Source organism: Photinus pyralis, unplaced genomic scaffold, assembly GCF_008802855.1.
Source record: "Photinus pyralis isolate 1611_PpyrPB1 unplaced genomic scaffold, Ppyr1.3 Ppyr1.4_LG3b, whole genome shotgun sequence".
In the NCBI taxonomy this organism is placed as follows: domain Eukaryota; kingdom Metazoa; phylum Arthropoda; class Insecta; order Coleoptera; family Lampyridae; genus Photinus; species Photinus pyralis.
Genome location: NW_022170510.1, coordinates 26,807,982 through 26,824,901, shown reverse-complemented (window position 1 = coordinate 26,824,901; position 16,920 = coordinate 26,807,982). Strand labels below are relative to the sequence as shown.

At 35.0% G+C, this 16,920-nt stretch overlaps 1 protein-coding gene across 4 annotated transcripts in view; it reads right to left on the bottom strand.

Annotated features, from left to right (window-relative positions):
* Positions 1–16,920, bottom strand: part of LOC116167354 — a 79,819-nt gene that overhangs the window by 33,986 nt on the left and 28,913 nt on the right. Inside the window, exon 1 of one of the 4 annotated variants that reach the window (XM_031482703.1) lies at positions 877–942. The exons of the other annotated variants lie outside the window; for them this stretch is intronic. The gene's annotated coding sequence lies outside the window, so the exon portion shown is untranslated. Of the gene's footprint in view, positions 1–876; positions 943–16,920 lie in introns of those variants that run through there. 4 annotated transcript variants of the gene reach the window in all.

Sequence of the window (16,920 nt, the reverse complement as noted above, 5' to 3'; positions counted from 1 at the left end):
TGCCATTTTATCTGTTAAATTAAACCTAGTAGGAGGAATTATTGTTATGGTGCGTTTATGTGATCTGTTTCGCAAGGGTGCTGTGTGACAAGCTATGCGTATGATAGATGACTTTATATCCCAAATATGAAATGCTAAGTAAGACGCATTTAGAAAGCATATTAATTAGGTGTAGGTATAAAGTATAAATTAAACTACTTGGTGCAAACGGAATATGCACACGTAACCAAACCAAATGTTTGATTGAAATGTAAATGTGATGTGCTTTATTATTGAATTCCGAGTCAAACTCCGCTAGGACGAGGCAAATTTGCGAATCACAACTTCTAAATAGTGTATTGGGTACAATAGTATCTACTCGTATTTTACTTTCGAAAGTATGCGAATAGCGATGCAAAATGGCACAAGACTAAAGACAAATACAGCTGACGCTTACATATGTGCGGTAAAAGGTCCGGGATGCCTACACAAAATGGTTCAATAAATGAAATGAAATTCACAAACAACTTTTTTATAGGATCAGTCAGTTGCTAAATTATTGTGGAAATGAAAGCAATAACAAGAACGTAAACGATGTGTTACATTTCGTCCCCCTTTATCAAAAATGGTAGGTATACTAAAGATTTATAATGTACTTTTGACGTTAAAAATGTTTTAGGCAAGACACCAAAAGGACTCTAAATTTTGTAGGGAGTACAAAATGATGATCTTGCGTGCTTATAAAATGAAAACCGTTAATGTAACGAGTTGATTGTAAATCTCCCTTTGTGGAAAGCTACTTAGTCATAACTTTTCAGTTGAAAAAAAATTATAATTTTTAAAACTGACATGCTTTAATCTTTGTAAAATGATGACGTTTAACACTATTCCACTCACGTATTCCTCGAAGATAGTCACGCAATACAAAACAAGATAAATTATGTCGTTGAAGGTGCTCTCAGCTACAGCTTAACTTAATGTTGGGCACATTTAACAATACGGCTCGTTACAGTTCTAGACGCCGAAGGCCTCCAGGTCGTTTAATCTAATTTATCATCTACAAGAAAGTTAGCTTGGATGAGAATTAGGGCAGTAATCGAAAAGGAAATGGATACGTATAGTGGAGTATCGTTCATTTACATTGGACAGTTTTTTTCTTATTCAACGTGCCGTTTCTCCTTACATGCTCTGTTATAATATTAATCTCGTCGAATTAACTCTCTTAGACCGTTTTTGTGGGGCAAAGAGAAACATCTCCTTTTTTCAGTGTATTTGAAATTTTTGTTCAATAAAGTTAAATTGCATTTATCGTGAGGGAGAGGGAATGATAGAAGGCCTAAAACTTGAAAGCGAAGAGTTTTGATTTCGTCTACATTAATAATGTCATTCGTGCGTGACGCATGACGGTCTTTCCCATTGCCAAAATGTAATATCTAACGTCTTACTGCATAATGAGTGAAAATTGAAAGAACCTCATCAGTAAAAATGGAGTAGCTCAAACAAATAAAACAGGAAAGTAGAGAAATGTGAAGAAATAAACGTAATATACGCTAAGGAAAGTAATTGTAGAGTAAGAGCGTGGCACTGGCAGATGGGGAAAAAGACGAAAAATGGTAGGAAATGGAAAATGAAGACGATGGATCATGAATTTACCTACGGTCATTTGTGAATTGGGACAAATCACCGCATTTCTGATCGAATATGCCATGGTAATAACAACATAAAACACTTGATGTCAATAAAAAGTATCCGTCTTGAACTACACAAAATGAACAGCACTTTTACATTCTTTTAATTACATTAAGTTACATTGTATTTTGAGCGGAATGAAATTTCAGAGACGCTTTCAGTTTAGACAGATGCTCCTGAAACGTAGAACCCTCACCGACGTGAAAATCCATTTAACGAAGGAACACACTTTAGGAAATAATATAAAATTTGATATTTTACCATCAGTCTAAAATTAAACGCGGGCGTCAATTACCTATAGGCGGCGGCGCTCGTTAATTAGGTTACTAATGACCCTTTCGTTAGAATTGATTTTCCATCCAAAGCGGATTTGGGTATTGTTTAATAACATCAGAGAATCTCCATTAATAAATCGAGGCAACGGTTTGATGTATGCTTATGTTAAATTAATTCGGCTTATGCGTTCTAGGAATATTTGGAATATGGTATAGGTATTAGTTAAAGGTAATGATAAGTAAATCGATGTAAACAACAACAAACTAAATAACCTTCATTATTATGTCAAGTGCAATTGAAACTTTATTTCTGGTTGAAACCTTACTAATTTGACTGATTGATGCTATTAGAGGGCAGACGTAATTTTTTAAAACAAGAATTTTGCAAATTATTAATATTTGTTTAAGTCCTGCAATGTAGATTGCCGGTGCCAAACCGATCCCAATTACGGTCATTTAAAAACGGCAAATTGGCATTTCACATGACATTATGGCGACAAGTCTGGATGTTTTGATCACGTAAAAGACATTAAGATTGGGTTATCGCTTGTCAATCCCCGTCAGACTGGCTCTGGTAACTTTTCCCATTAACCGGTAACGACACATCCGGTAGCCATTGACTTACAAAATATAGATCGTCAAATGCTGATAATTTTTGAAAAAATTACGACAATTAAGTAATAAAAAATCAATTACAGTAATATATGTCTCAATTAAGATAAAAATTGACGTGTTCCAGATTTTTTTCAAGAATTTTACCAAACGATCTATTCCCTAGTTGCAGACTTTAAACTCGCACTCTATACTGTATACTCTTGTGAAGACGTCGAAAACGCGTGGGATTCTTTATAATATTAAGTCCACTTTCATATCTTCTTTAATTGAATTTACGCCATTTTATTTAGAAACGAGTAATAAATTAGCTAAACTAGTGTTAAAAAGAGATGCGTCTTGATGTGGCCTTTAACGTTTTAAAGATTATTAAAATAGTTTAACGGAGTTTAAGCATGAGGTGAGACGAACTTTAGATTAGATTCCGTAAAAGGGTTCTTGGAGGAATTTAATAGTTTGCAATTAGATATTAATTTATTAGATAAGAAAGGGACATTACAAATGAATTTGAAAGCTTGTATTATAAAATCGTTTCGAAAGCAACTGCGAATTCAAATCAAAAGAGAGCAGAATCAGATTCTGAATCCTTCTGAATCCTCTGTAGACGAGCGAAGGGATGCTCCGCGAATGTTTCCTATATTATAGTTACCGCGTTTTTCAGGTGACTATGAGTCTTGGTCAGAGTTTAATATCTTTACCGCCCTTGTTCACGAAAATAAGACGTTATCTAGTATTACTAGATAGACTCTGTAAGAAACCCCAAAATGTAATTAAATCCATTCCACTTGCAGGTGGCAATTATAAAGATCTCTGGCAATTGGATTCATAATTTGGGGTCTCCGAAGTAATTAGTGGACTCACCTATAACTCCTATAGTCAGGATATAATTTGCGTTGTTCCTCTTTATCGCAAATACCGTCATTTGCATTTCGTGTACGTAGGTACGGCTTCTATTTGTCATACTGCAATTTCTATCAACGATTTTGTTGCATTCATCTGCGATTAGCCCTCTTATTTAAGATGTATGTAAATTTTTTATATCATCAAAGAGGAGGGGCTAGCTTTGATTTCTTTGAGGGTTTTAGTTTTAAGTACCCGTATAAATTCTGGATACGTTTTACTGTACCTACAATTCTTGTTCGAAATACGAGCTTGGTATCCTTGGGTTAAGTCCACCATTGCCTGCGAGTGCCGACACCTTTGACATAACTTTCCACCTGGTGATAACGAGCGGCCATCTCGCTGTGAACTGGGTCAAGGGGTCACTTCCGTAACTCTTTAACGTCTTTGTTGATAACTATTTAAATTAGTTTTTTTTTTATTTGAATTCTTTCTCAGGGCACAACTGGGTTGCGACACAACAATAAAATTCTAACTTTGACTTAAATCTCTTATAAACTTGAAAGATTCGAAGGCCTCAATCAAAGTCCATAAGTTCTAATGAAATCACTACTCAAGTTTTGAATGAAATTGGAAAAAACCACATTCTCTAACAAATTCAACATCGTTACTGACTAATTTTTCTACGTCGTTAGAACTGATAAAACACCTGCATCGCATATCTCGCACGTGACATTGTTTATCGAACAAATTTCCATTCAATGTTGCCTTAGTTATCCGTATTAAATTTCTCATACAAATTAAATACAACAAATAGAATTAAATGAATTAAACAATTGCTGACTAAAGTTACAATATACTGTTTGGTCAAGTTTTCAAATATCTTTTGCTATGATTTCTTTCTGTAGGTAACCAAATGCTACTTTACTGTATTTTTTAGATTTCTGGGTCCGGTATTTAGCATAATTGGTTGAAAAAATCAAGTATTTGTGAAAGCTAATTTTGTGTTTTGGCAGGAAGTAATAATTAGGGTTTCACATATTTGCAAACTATTATTTATAAAAGATCTAATGATACACTATCAAATAGGATAATTCGTATCATTAGACTTAAAAAAATGTGGGAAGACATTGTGCCCGTTCTGAAGGGGTATAAATACAAATACGCTATATAGAGTGCATATAAAATGATATACGCAATGTAGGTAAGTACTGATTCTTCAGTAATAGATTTTTTAAATTCGTGTTTTTTTAAACTGCCCGATTGAGCTATACTATATCAAATATTACCAACTAACAATAATCCGTTGACATTTCTTTACCAAGAAAATTTAGAATGGATAACATTATAAAATAAAGTTGGGGTGAGAATTCACCTAGGAAGTGACCCCACGCGATACCAGGAGTACTGAAAATCAAACAGGGTTTTTTTTGCATTTGGATTAGTACTTAAGCTGTTTGTACATGTAAATGCAGCAACGAATCCTATGTGAATGTTTAATTGGTAATGGAGACGTTTCCGTTTTTTTGTTACAAATTATGAAAATTTAAGTAAAATGAAACAAAAATGTGAAAGAATCCTTAAAATACCTCCACAAATGCAAAGGCTACATAACTTTAAAGTTGTGGTTAGAGAAATAATTACGTTACAGCGAGTGACGTCACTTGACCTATTCGCATTCGATACCTATTATTCGTTCGCTTAGTACGTGCGCATTCGATTAGATCAAATGACGTCACAGGTAGTACAAACCACTACTGTGTTTCGCACTAAATACGTAAACTTAAATAGTATATTTCTCAGTCATTTATTGACGGATTTTGAAATTTTTTTGACAGGTTTATTAGTTTTAATTTATATTTTATTGACATTAGATTAAATATTATATTATCAACATCATTAAACTTCAGCATTGTTACCTGAATTGCATTTATTGCCTGTATGATTTGTTTGTATTAATTTGAATCTTAATTATGTTTTGAATAATGTTATTTAGCAAATTTACCTATTTATAGTACGTAAACACGTTGCCACCAAAGGATACGACAATTTCAGTTTTTGAACTACTAATAAGTATTGTAAATACTTTATTTTCTTTGTGTAGTCCAGTAAGTACTTTCCTCCCTTGGAATGTGTTTTGTTAGTTTCCAGTTTTAATGTGTCTGCGTGTGCTTGAAGCACGAGCGCAAATATATAACAGATAAACTATCACCTTGTGTATAATTGTACATATGTATGTAGATGTGGGTACAAATTGGACGTTCTTTATAGAAAGTAATTAAACAATTCCTTACTGAGAATACAATACACTAGAGATATCCCAGCCCTTCGCGCACAGACGTAATTTATGTTATTGTCAAGTTATACAATTTATCTCCTTTACTGTCAACCTAGGCCAGCTTTCGTTGTTTTCTCATCATGAAAATATTAAGTACAAATGAAATCTGAATCACAATAAATTTATATGAACAATGCTCTGATTTGACATATCCCAAATCCTTTGTAGTTCAGTACACGACCTTTTTATATATAATAATAATATGATGTCCATAACTGCTTTTTATAACATCCCTGTACCGCGTATCCGAATCGCTATTTTTTGTACCAATTATAGTACTTATACCTATCCTCTAGGATCATCGTCACGTAACAGCTGACAACTGAGATGGATGCCTGCATAGAGTAAATTTAATTTACCATATGTAGTTTCATTATTCATTACTAAACAAATTCTGAGACCGATATACAATTTAAAATCATCTGTAAATTTTAAATGAGAGCTAGTACGAGTAATATCGCAATGCGTTAAGCGTCGACGATCTATATGAAAAAGTCAAAAAGACGACATTTTTGTAAATATAATATTTTCCGAACATCAAAGGGACTCAAGTATCCATTCAAAATCATATACTGGTATTGAAATCCCGATGTAAAGAAGGTCTCCGAAACGGAAATTAAAAATGGAATTGAATGTAGAAGAGCTGAGTTTTTGCGACCCTTCTATACTAATATAGCCTCTGCTGTAGAACTTTCCCCTCAAATTAAGTTTTCCTGTGCTTAAAATTGTGGATGAAAAACGCGTAGGGGAGATTATAATTTACGATTGTTTTCCAAAAGGTTTGTTTTCCATTTGCCGGTATGAAAGCGGAGATGACAAATCTTTATTTCTCCATTACTTAAAAAAGTTATAAAAGTTTGACATAATCTTGTATCACTAACGAAATAAGCGTTGAACGAAGATAATACAGAATTATTTAAAAAAGGGTGTGTTTAAAATTCGCTTTTCCTTTCTACATGACTGTTTTTCCAACAGCAATTCTGAGGAAAATGTTTCTATACTTGCCGCGCCAGCATCGCAATGCACTGGTTTAAAAATTAATTACTAGCAGGCATAATTAAAATTTGTTTATGTTTGTGTTAACCGGCAGCCCATTAAAAATAAAGAGCAGACCATTACCTGGTCGTAAAATAATTATAACTTAGATTTTATCACGGAAATTATGGAGAAAGTGATCAGTTCTCGTGCACATAATATGTGAATAATCCCCTAAGATCACTTAGTCGGTTTCCTCGCATTTCAAATCCTCGAAGTCCGTGCATCCTAAAATACTGAAAAATTAATGATACCTACTACATTTTAAATGGGTAGGGTATTATGGTGCTACCATTGAATATTGAATAAGTACCTACTTTGATTACTTATTCAATGGTGCTACCCAATGTGTCATTATGCAGTATTAAAAATGAAGCTCAATGAGAATGTCACGCCTATTTCTTAGACTTCAATTATTTCCAGTAAATAAACGGAATAGTACCTAAAATATAACTACGAATTAGAACTGTAGAGCCACAGGGTACAAACCGACGGAAAGCTGACCGTTTTAAAATGAACAGTACACTGTTATTTTTTACGGGAAATTTTGCATTAAAAAACAGAATTGTTTGTCATTACATGTCATTTAAAATTAACTATCATTTGTGAAATATTATACGTCAGCAAAGTGGTGTCCGTCCTCCTGAATGTAGTTTTCCAGCCAATGTGAAGTGAAGGGTAAGTTGATCTTAATCCCATTTTTTCATGCAAATCGATTCATTTTGAAAAAAATGCCAGGTTTTATACTATTTTAAGTTTCGTTCCTGGACTACGGTTAGAAATGATTATTTCGTTGATCGCAAACAACCTGCTGAATTCTTTATGTCATCATGAACAATATTTGTCTGGGAAGATTCTGCAGATCCTTGAGATTCTTTACAGGTTTAAAAATTCTACTTTACCAGTTCTGCAAGAAACCCGAAAAAGTTTAAATCCAAAACCTAATGCTCTCGTTACAACAACCACCCTTGCAATATTCTACATAATTTACACAACTCGATTGGCACCCTAACCCTGCTCCAGAAAGTGCTTTCCGCTGTTCCGCACCTGTCCCACGTACGGGTCAATAGGAGATGGAGATGTTATAGGTACAAAAATAAATAATATTTTTCACTTTGTATTCATATTTCAATAAGAGTGCCTTATGGCTATCATAAATATATGGTTGAACACTATCATTCGGGAATTGTTAAAAAATTTACTTGGATTTTCTCGCATATCCGCAAAGATTGTTTGATATCAACATCGTAAAACTATTGCGTTTTCCGTTTTGACCCTTAAAAACCTCTGTTCTGTGAAGTTCCGGGAAAGATACTTTCGAAGTAATTTTTATCTTGGTATCAAATCATTATAAAGCTCTAAAATTTTATAGCGCCCTTCCATTTAGCTTTTAAGAGCTTGTAAAGCTTATAATTTATTTAGGAAACGACTTTTCGGTTATTTATGTATATAGAATGGACTCTACACATGGACTGTGCACATAATGTTTTATTTAATTAAATTCACTGCGACATTTATTTTTTCTTTAGCTTTGATTTCGATTTCGAACAACAAAGTATTATGCTCTTTTGTTGAGTCGTGAATGACACGATATTTAAAGCTCGAGGGTATAATTAAATCTGCGTTTAAGGCATACATAAGAGTTACTGAAACAATGCCTGCAACGGTGAAAACTATGCAAATGACAAACGTTTGCTCAAAAATGCCTGAACTTGGCGTAAAGATAGTGCTCGTATATTTGATGAAATATTCTGAATAGTTACGAGAATATAAAAACTTCTGTAAACAATCTCAACAATCAATGTAACCGTGCACAAAGGGTTTATGTTGGATACCGATAAGGAAGAAGTATGGAACACAAATAAATTATCTTTGTGTGAAACATCAAACCATTCTACTGCTAATGTTACAATAGAGCGCCTACATGTAGCGCTGTAATATCAATACCACATTCTCTTCTATGGAAATGCTACGTAACAGGTTAGTGCCGATGAGTGCCTGTAGGATACCTTAAAGGACATCCTTGGACTTGATGTGTGAGGATTTAGTACGAATATAATGACACAATCAACGGAATGGTGCTCCCGTGAAGTTGGCCTTGGAAAATAGGTGCAACAGAATAATTCTTTTTCAAGGTCTTCAAATTTCAATGGCCACATTTTTGTCCTATCTTATTTCATCTTTCAGGCTAACGGCTCCATGTTTGTGGTGTCATGTTTTCAAGGTTATCAAAGTTCAATGACCTCCAATTTTTTGCGGTTTAATATTTAATTCACTTTTCTCTATTTTTGTGGGGTCATATTTCATTTTAAGGTTTCTAACTTTACTCCCAAGGACATTAAACGACAATGGCCCCGTTTTGCAATATCATGGTTCATTTTCATCAAAGTTCAAGGACCTAATTTTTGTCGTGTCTTCTTTCATTTTCAAGATCAATACCTCGATTTTTTATGGTGTTATATTTCATTTTCAAGGTGATCCAAGTCCACATCTTTGCCGTGTCATATTCTGACTTTCAAAGTCAGCAGAGGTCAATGACTGATCCCATATCATTTTCAAGGCAGTGAGGCGTCAATTCTTGTCGTAACATGTTTAGTTCAAATTCAATGACTCCTTTTTTGTTGTCTTAAATTTTATTTTGAAGGTCATCAAAGGTCATATTTCATTTTTCAGCATACTCGATTTTTGTGAGTATACCGTTTAGTTATCGTTCATACGAATATTCGAACTCAACTTAAAATATCCTCGCACAGTATTTCCCAAACTATAGGTCGCAGCCCACGAGTGAATCGCGAGCGAATATTGAATGGGCTCTAATGGGCGATAACGCACTGCGTAAGACAAAATAATTGATGGGTGACTTGAAAATCGGGGTGTTCGTACCTCCACTTCCACAAGCAGGATTAGCTCATACGGATGTGGCAAGAACTATAGTATCGTTTGTGTAAATGAAAACACAATAAATAAATAGGTTCTTTTCGTTTAGTAGAAATCAAGGTTGAAGTACTATACTAATAAGCTCTACACAACAGTAAAACGTTACGCCTTTTTGTGATGACTAAACCACTATTACTATTAAGTCGCTTTTCTCAATATTTTTCTACACATATTCAGTCAATAAAGTACAATTATTATTATTATTATAATTCCTTCGAAAATTCGATTATTAATCTGTAAACCATCAGCGGGTGTTACTGTGATCCGTTTGCGTATAAAAGGGTGAAAACCACATAACATTCAGATTTCGTAATATAAACACCTGTCGGACTCTACAAAACCCCAGAAGTGGCTTGAAAGCAAAATAACATAATATTTCTGTCAGCTGACAGCATGTCATACGTACTAAGGGATGAAGTCCTTTACTATTGGCATTTTCCAAGCCAGCGCATCTGTGAATCGGGGAGCATAAATGGCAAATAAAGAAGGTGATATTGTCACATCTAAGTAAAATACCTCCATTATGCGCCCTTAAAAAGAAGTTGAGAGCGAGAACAAATAAATGGGGTGGATATACTATTCGCTGACAGGTTGATTAACGACAAGAGATTTAAGGTCAACCCTCTTGTTCAGAGTTCAAAACGCAACTTAACAGAAACATGGAAAAATGCCACTAGTTATCTTCCAAAGACCCCTCACATGTCCAAGGTATTTAAACACCAACCCTTGCTATCATAGGAACGATCCAAAAAATAAATCATAGATCAAGTCAACATATCTATTCCTTATTCTTACACTAAAACCTTGGGACTCATGTAATTAACTTTTCTATGTTTATCTTCTCCCTATGAAGTCAGGTTCATATCTTTACGCTATTTATAGTTTTCATGTTACTGGAACGCTTCATGAAAATAAACTAACTCACAAATATGTGAACCTTCGTAAATTGCTTTCCGTTGTTCTCTTTTTTACTACGCCCTTCGGTCGTTGTTGCAGTAGATCGTGTTATCTCATAATTATACCGTAATTAAGAACCTATACAAATTTGAGGTTTTAATTTAATAAACTTCGGTCGTGGTCGGCAGTCCACATTTCCTGCTTTGAAAATTTAATATACTGTTCGGTTTCGTCAGCGCTGAGATGAAAACAAAATATCCAGAGACGATGTTGCAATTACTTAGTATGCGGATTGCCTGTACGTTTGAGACGTGAAGATTTAGATATAAAGCGAACCATTAGCATCGAAACTATATCCTTTTGTACATTAAAAATACCGTCGAAAAACTGGCATACATTCTTTCTTTTATCGTGATTCGGCACAATCCAGTGCAAAAAAGTATAGTAGAACGAACGATTCGGTTGATTACCCCTCACGGATTATTTTGACGTTGTATTGATGTAGCAATTATCACACAAACAGTAATACTATGCAATGCCTATTACAAGATGTATATCCAATGCTATTACGTACATAACAAAAAATTAATTTAGTTACATTAGCTTATAGTATTAAAACAGTACCTAATTATAGTCATTTCAATGTTTTTCAGCGTTATAGTCATACAGATTGCGGTGTGCACTGATCTGTAGGCCGGAAAGGCGGTACACAAAACACCAAAACAAAAACCTAGGCTAGCTCTTTATCTTTATTTATTATCACGGCACAAAACTTCTCTCCAGCACAGAGGAGAGATTCGACTCTGCTCTCAGTTAACCCGTTCACGTCTAACTAACAGATAGTGGGTTGACTCAAATACTGAACTGCAACATTTTAAATAACTAAAATGGGCCTTGGGCAAGCATCCAACAGAACTCAGGTAAATTAGAAATGAATTAATGAAATTAATGTGAAAATTGTGAAAATTACAAAAGTGCGATTTAATCTTAACACAAAAAGAAAATGGTACAAAAACACAAACAATTGTCACAAATAGAGACTAAAATTATGACTTAACTACTTACATTACTTATCAGGGAATTGAAATATCCAAACAAAATGTATCCGTACACAGTTCACAATTAAAATGTTCAATTAACACAAATATGACACTTTACACTAACGCCATAGGGTAACTGCAGCATTTTCTCTTCCGGTAGACAATGACGTTCACAAAGAAGCTCAACTTCCATCTGAGTCACGTTAACAATGAAGAATCATTAAGAAGGGAGAACGGTAAAAAATAATTACAGCTACATAGATGAATAGGTATAAATTTAAAGGAAGCATAATTGGATAGAAATCGGTGTTCAGCTACACGTCGATTATCAATTATCAAAGGTATCCCGTATCAGAAAAAACTGTATATTGCTGCGAAGATCATTTTATTGTAAGCTGTTAAATGACTGATCCGTGTTTTTGATAATTACATATTTGGGGTTCCTTTTTGCGCACTTATGGGCATCGAACAGCGATAGAGTGATAGCGGGGACAATCCCACTGAGATTGCTAGTAGAGGTGAGATGGAGGGGGCGCAGCCGGGCTGAGACCTTAAATAAGTGGCAAAAGAAGAGGGAAAAAGATAGTCCTGGACTAGAAAACTGGTGACGAACATACAAAGTTGGCTGAAGAGGAAACATGCGGAACTTCATCATCTGATTGTACAGTTCCTAACCGAGAATGGGACAAACAGCGTGTACCTCTACAGAATAAAGAGAAGGCCAAGCGAAGAGTGTCACGACTGCGCGGAGAGAGATTTAGGCCACATAGTCCTGAAATGTAAAATATGGAATTATAAGAGATTATGCCTAGAACTCATTAACCTCATGCTAATAAGAAATGTAAAGCTGGAATGGCATCACCGGGACACTAAATGTAGTAAGAACTATAGACCATTCGCACCTTAGTATGCAGTATGGGGCTTATGGAGAAACAGTACATGCTTGCCAAACTTATTATAGGATCGATTACTGCACCGTAAAACGGTAGTTTAGACATTATTTATTACTTTTTAACCTAACCTCAGAAGTCAAAAAGGTAAATTAATAACAAGTTGTAATTGTTTGTCAAATGTGGCCGAGAACAGCTTGTATTTATTAAGTCCCAAAAATTTACAAATGTACAGTATACATATTAGTCACTGGAATCGAATTGAAATTCATCGGAAGATGACTGCGACACTTGAATTATAAATTCTTCAACATCATCTTGAAGATAATCTGCTGCCCACATGCCATCTTCGATAGTTTTCACGTGATTGACATAATGTTGCCAATTTTGAACCGTAACTTGTGAATAACCCATTTTTATTAATTCTTCCATGTCCTTTATTTTAAATGTTTTGTTATTCATTTTGATATGATGTTTAACTTGAGCCCACACCATTTCAATGGGATTTAATTCACAATGGTATGGAGGTAAACGGAGAATCTCGTAACCTTTTTCTTGTGCAATAACATCAAGCTTATTTTTGTCGTAGTGATGCCGAACATGCGCAACAGAAGCCAGTAGGTCTCGTTTTAATGGATTTTCTTCAATCGGTACATTTTTCTCACGAAGCCAATCTATAATGTGTTCTTTTCTCCACGACATTGTTGGTATCTTCTCCAACTTTCTACTGTGGTACGAGGCATTGTCAATAACAATGACTGAATTCGGTGGCACATTTGGTAGAAGCTGTTCAAAAAACCACTTTTCATAAGTGTCTGCATCCATTTCGTTGTGTGCATCAGCAGTGTTCTTTTTGCAGAGAAAAGTCAGTTCCGCGCCCGGAATAAAACCATTATCACCACCAGCATGTACTAACGCAAAGCGAGGCCCTAGACCAGTGGGTGATTTTAAACCTGTACTGAGTCCTTTGATGAATGCCTGACGATTGCTTTCAACGGTGGTGTCATGCCACGCCCTGCTCACCGAATGACCAATGTTAACCCATGACTCATCCGTATACACAATATTTTTACCTAAAATATAAATATTATGTAATTTGCAATTAAATATAATAAAAAGATTAAGCACCTTCTTCTCTCAACTTCCTGATGCGACGTAGGTATTTATGTCTCCATCGTATAATATCATCCCGTTCAATAAGGATACTCTTGCGGTCAACCTTCTTAAATTCAAAACCCATATCTTTCAAGAGATTGAATAATGTGGTGCGTTTAAAGTTGGGTAGATCGTTATCGTCATTTACGGAAGCTAAGATGCTGTTCATAGTTGGTGGAATATTAATTTGTAATGAAGAAGTTATGCACTTTACGTCGAATAACTGATTGCACATTTTCATCATACACATGAAGACGATCATTGCTTTGTTTCCCTTTTCTTTGCTTGCGTTTTTTCGGGCTTGATACACCTTCGTTTCCGTCTCCCTTTTTAATGGCATAGATGCTCCGTTCAGAACAACATAAAGCTTTACTTGCTTCTTTCACAGCTGCAGTAACGTTCATCGTTCCCGAGAAATAGTTCAGCACGTTGATAATGAGGTGTTTCTCCTTCCGGCTAAAACACTCTCCTTTATGGCGTTTCACGTTAGCAGATCCTGCTTCAGCTTCGGCTTCCATTTCATGGGATATTCTAAAAAGATGAAATCAAATAACGGTTCTACAAGAACACTCAAAGTTACCTTGTATATAAAGTACGAGATGGAGGCGTTCTTAAGAGAACGATTTTTAAAGCAATGAGACAATAAAATGTGTTAAATACGAAAGACAAAAACGAACCACACACGTAATGACAATACAAGAAGATTTGACGTTATATTTTGTTTTAAAGCTTAAATTCAATCATATGTAAGTTTGGCATCATTGCGGTAAGGAATAAGGATAGCGTTATTGAAGAATGACGCAAATTAGTAAAGGGGGGATATAGTCCATAAGACCCCATACTGCATACTAAGGTGCGAATGCTCTTTAGGAAGACGCATGCGCGGGCGCGATACGGGTAGAAAGGGGAAGCCGTCAACGAATCAACGATGCCTAATTCTGTTATCAGGCTGAGAAGAGTGGATACAAGGCCCACACTCTCGCTGCACCGATTAGAACTCGACAACAGGGGGATGCGAAAAGACTTAACTCCAATTAAAATACAAAGTTAAACACATTTGAGGTTAGTTTAAGTACTCCATACTTTGTTTATGTCTATAAAGGTGTGCATTTATGCAATTCTATTTAACTTAATTTAACTGTAAGGTGAGACATCAGGATTTTAGAAAGGTATTAATACAAGTATTATTCATTTAGTTTAAGAGATCACCAAGTTTTGTTTCCTTGCGATAAAATAGCTTCTACATTTAGTTTACGAAAGTGTCGCGTTCTGTAGCCCTATATCCTTAAAGTTTTATAAATGGTAGACAACAGAACATACACTTAGCAATAAGAACAAGTAAACCGTTCTAAAGAGTCCTTGATGCCTGCAAAGAGTTAAATTAAATTATGTAGCATGATAAGAATATGAGCCAAAAACATATGAAAACAAAAGTAGAGGATCATCGTGAAGTTGGTTCCACAATAAACTGCATTACAATGAAAGTCGTATTCTTACCATCATTTAGCCAAACATACCTTTTCTTCAAATGCGTACAATTCCTTGTTCACATTTCCTTTTATTTATTTTTTGCATCCAATGAGAGAATAATACTATACCATAGCAAGCCAGAATAAATGAAATGGAAGGGCTTCTTTGGGGTTTTTTTGGTGCAATGATACGTGCGTATGCATTTAATAATGAACATTATTTTGAATATAATTCGTGCTTTTGAATAAACGCTTCAGTAATCTATTTTGTCGTAAGCGCAGTAAACATACAAATTATATTGTAGCTGAAGCCCTAATCCTTTCAATTTTAATTTTATGAAAAGATACACAAAATTCGTTTATAAAGTGAAATCCTCGAGTTACTGGCTCAACGGCAAAATTATTGGAGAGTATTTAGCAAGAGGGAATACGATACTGATACGTAACGTATGATTATACTGGAAGTTAATTAGCAACAGAATTGACTTCCGGCTTTCAATGATTTATTCTGCGGACCTAATTTCTTAGGTATAGTGTTTCGTCTTCGCTTTGTCCTACTTGCGGCGTTTGTTTTATTACAGATTTCTGTTTTTCATTTTGATACCAAACCTTGTATCAAAATCGAGTTCCGAAAAAACAAGTTACCGAAAACATCAGAGAGATATTGAATAAATTAACGAACGATTAATGCATCTTTTTAGAAGTTAATTAATTTACCCAAGCTTTCCTTGTATCCAGTCATCCAGTAAGGGCTGCACCGTATTGAATCTATACACAATCAAACAACATTATTTCGGCTATTATTCAGTCTCCAAGTACTCACTTTACAGTCTTTTCGTGCTTGCTATTTTTCTGAAATTTAAATGGGGTGACACAGAAATCCACCGCACAATAAAAATGCGAATCAGCATTTGGCATCTTACCAATGCCATCTATTAGTGGAAATTTCATGAAGTACTCGTAGTTTTGAAATAAAAATTTGTTAGACAAAGGGGTGCTTTTTAACTAACACTGATGTCTGCTCCATCTCATTCTGAGTTTATATTTAGACAATTGTTGTCAAATACAGTCGAGGGTGATTGTTATTGACTTCCTTGTTTAAAGTTCTGGGTTTCACAATGGATTGAGTATCAGAATACGAATAGAAGGTTACTAATATTCGAATGTTAGTTGCGCGACACTTTATTGTTTCTTGTTTGAAACGTATACGTCTCCGTATTCATGAGATCTGCATGTTAAAATGAAATACAGATTAGATTGCAGTCTTTCCATTTTAAACTAGCAACTTGACAGGGCTTGAACATAGGTAGAACCTTCAAGATTCACAGTCATTGTGTTATTATCATAAAAAAAATGGGACCTACTTTCCCGCTTCAAGATGTCACATACTCTTACCTCCTCTATTATTTCAAACGCATGTATGTACAATTAAGATGAGGCCAGTGCCGCGTTTTCGCCTAGGCACAGTAGGCATGAGCCTAGGGTCCGTTGAAATTGGGGGCCTGCTAAGTTGCATAAAGTGCAAAAAAGAAGATCGCAGGAGACAAGGAAAGGATTTATAAAACTCAATAAACCAATGTACTATGAACTCTTTTTCTTTCTTTGGCATTATCACCAACAAAACACAAAATAACGTACAACACAGTCTATTAAAGTCACGTGCACGTCGGAACAACAATTCTGTTTACTATTATTCACCCTCTACGCACGCGTCGAATTGTTGTGTCGTTTACACGTTCATGCATTTGCACCAGCCACATGCAA